The following is a 3,590-nucleotide window of genomic DNA, read 5'->3' as shown; positions in this document are numbered from 1 at the left end:
AAAAAAATGTTGTCCATTTTAAAATAACATCAAATGTATCAGAAATACAGTGTAGACATTGTTCATGTTGTAAATGACATTTGTAGCTGGAAACGGCAGATTTTTTAAATGGAATATCTACATAGGCGTACAAAGCAACAGTGAAGAGGCGACTCCGGGAGGCTGGCCTTCTAGGCAGAGTTCCTCTGTCCAGTGTGTGTGTTCTTTTTCCCATCTTAATCTATTCTTTTTATTGACCAGTCTGAGATATGGCTTTTTCTTTGCAACTCTGCCGAGAAGGCCAGCATCCCGGAGTTGCCTCTTCACCTTTGACATTGAGACTGATGTTTTGCCGGTACTATTTCATGAAGCTGCCAGTTGAGGACTTGTGAGTCGTCTGTTTCTCAAACTAACATAATTGCAAAAGGGTTTAAAAAAGCACAAAGCAGATAAGGCTTAATAATTCATAAAGGTCAGGTTAACTGACTGATATTATGGCATATAATAAATTATATAAGATTTCCTAAGCCTGTGTTTACCACCGACCTTGCTAACATAATTGCAAAAGAGTTTTCTAATGATCAATTAGCCCTTTAAATTTATAAACTTGGATTAGCTAACACAACGTGCCATTGGAACACAGGAGTGATAATTGCTGATAATGGGCCTTTGTACACCTATGTAGAGATTCCATAAAAAATCAGCCGTTCCAGCTACAAATGTAATTTACAACATTAACAATGTCTACACTGTATTTTTGATCAATTTGATGTTATTTTAATGGACAAAAAATTAGCTTTTCTTTTAAAAACAAGGACATTTATAACTGACCCCAAACTTTTGAACGGTAGTGTATATACATATACTGAAAAATATATATAAATGCAACATGTAAAGTGTTGATCCCATGTTTCATGAGCTGAAATAAAATATCCCAGAAATGTTCCATACGCGCAAAATGTATTTCTCTCAAATTTTGTTTACATCCCTGTTAGGGAGCATTTCTCATTTGCCAAGATAATCCATCCACCCTACAGGTGTGGCATATCAAAAAACTGATTAAACAGCATGATCATTACACAGGTGCACATTGTGCTGGGGACAATAAAAGGCCACTCTAAAACGTGCACTTTTGTCACACAACACAATGCCTCAAATTTTGAGGGTGCATGCAATTGGCATGCTGACTGCAGGAATCTCCACCAGAGCTGTTTCCAGGGAATTTAATGTTWATTTCTCTACCATAAGCGGCAATGTCATTTTAGAGAATTTGGCAGTAYGTCCAACCCGCCTCACAACCGCAGACCACATGCAACCACGCCTGCCCAGGACCTTCAAATCCGGCATCTTCACCTGTGGGATGGTCTGAGACCAGCCATCTGGACAGCTGATGAAACTAGGGGCTTGCAAACCTGGATTTCTGTACAACATTTCAGAAACCATCTCAGGGAAGCTCATCTGTGTGCTCGTCGTCCTCACCAGGGACTTGACCTGACTGCAGTTCGGCGTTGTAACCAACTTCAGTGGGCAAATGTTCACCTTCGATGGCCACTGGCACGCTGGAGGAGTGTACTCTTCACAKATTAATCCCGGTTTCAACTGTACCGGGCAGATAGTGTTTATGGGAGAGCAGTTTGCTGATGTCAACATTGTGCCCCATGGTGGGGTTATGGTATTGGTAGGCATAATTGCATTTTATTGATGGTAATTTCAATAAGCAGCTCGGCGACGCAAACAATGCATTCTTTATCAGAAGTTTGGACCGACCACCGATATACCAAACAGGTCGGTAACAGACCTGGGGMATTGGGATATTTTTTAGACTAGAGGAAAGAGTGCCTCTTACTGGCCCTCCAAAACCACTTCCAGCAGCATCTGGTCTCCCATCCAGGGACTGACCAGGACCAACCCTGCTTAGCTTCAGAAGCAAGCCAGCAGTGGTATGCAGGGTGGTATGCTGCTGGTCAATGAAGCTCATGACAAAAGTATGATGCCATAGTTTCAGTGGTGGAAAAAGTACTCAGTTGTCATACTTGAGTAAAAGGAAAGACATCTTAATAGAAAAGGACTCAAGTAAAAGTCACCCAGTAAAATACTACTTGAGTAAAAGTCTAGTAGCATCTGGTTTTAAATGTACTTAAGTACAGTGGTGGAAAAAGCACTCAGTTGTAATACTTGAGTAAAAGTAAATGCTATACTTCAAATTCCTTATATTAAGCAAACCAGAGGCCGCAATTTTTTTAAATATACGTGTATATATTTTTTACGGACAGACGCGAACACTCCAATATTCATAAATAATTTGCAAAYGCAGTATTTGTGTTTAGTGAGTCCGCCAGATCAGAGGTAGTAGGGATGACAATGTGTTAAATCAAATTGTCACATGYAAATAGTCTGGGTAGCCATTTGATTATCTGTCCAGGAGTCTTATGGCTTGGGTGTAGAAGCTGTTAAGAAGCCTTTTGGACCTAGACTTGGCGCCCTGGTACCGCTTGCTGTGCGGTAGCAGAGACAACAGTCTATGACTAGGGTGGCTGGAGTCGTAACAATTTTTAGGGCCTTCCTCTGACACCGCCTGGTATAGAGGTCTTGGACGGCAGGAAGCTTGGCCCCAGTGATGTACTGKGCCGTACGCTCTACCCTCTGTAGTACCTTGTGGTCGGAGGCCAAGCAGTTGCCATACCATACAGTGATGCCACCAGTCAGGATGTTCTCAATGGTGCAGCTGTAGAACGTTTTGAGGATCTGAGGACCCATGCCAAATCTTTTCAGTATCCTGAGGGGGAATAGGCTTTGTTGTGCCCTCTTCACGACTGTCTTGGTGTGTTTGGATGGAGAGGTTGTTATCCTGGCACCACACGGCCAGGTCTCTGACCTCCTCCCTAAAGGCTGTCTCATCGTTGTCGGTGATCAGGCCTACCACTGTTGTGTCATCAGCAAGCTTAATGATGGTGTTGGAGTTGTCGTATCTTATCCATCATTAAAGGTGAAGACTTATTTTATCAAATCAATTCTCCCTAATTATTATTACGTGATTCAACTAATCATGTACATTTTATTAACTAGGAAGTCGGGGCACCACAGAAAATCTTCAGATTACAAAGTTATATTTTTCAGAATAAAACTATCTGATCAATAATTCTTCTATTAATGTCAGTCTCATTCCAAACGTTGTCAATTGTTGGTTATCTGCACGAACCCAGCTTTTACTATAAATCATCCATACACCAATTGGCTTAATCATTTATTTACTAACTAACTAAATATTCACAGAAATGCACAAACAAATAAACAGTAGATATTGGTTACTAACAAGGATARGGGAAATTCCCTCGTGGGCTAAGCCGATATGACGGCTTGGTGGACAAAGGGAAGTGGGTGTGGACAGAGAGAGCAGGAAAGGAAAAAGGGATCACTACACACAGTTGATAATTATATTAATTGAAATGCWAATCCTTTGCACATGAACGCTCACTCATTCGGGAATAATTGCAATCAATATATATTTACGCCCATGTGTCGTTGTGATTTTCTCTGTTGGAATCCGGTTCGTCTGCTGGAGAGTTCATCCGTCTCGCTCTCTTTCTGTTTCCCTGAARATCAAAGTAGTT

The sequence above is a fragment of the Salvelinus sp. IW2-2015 genome, linkage group LG11, assembly GCF_002910315.2.
Source record: "Salvelinus sp. IW2-2015 linkage group LG11, ASM291031v2, whole genome shotgun sequence".
Lineage (NCBI taxonomy): Eukaryota > Metazoa > Chordata > Actinopteri > Salmoniformes > Salmonidae > Salvelinus > Salvelinus sp. IW2-2015.
This window is presented reverse-complemented; position numbering follows the sequence as displayed.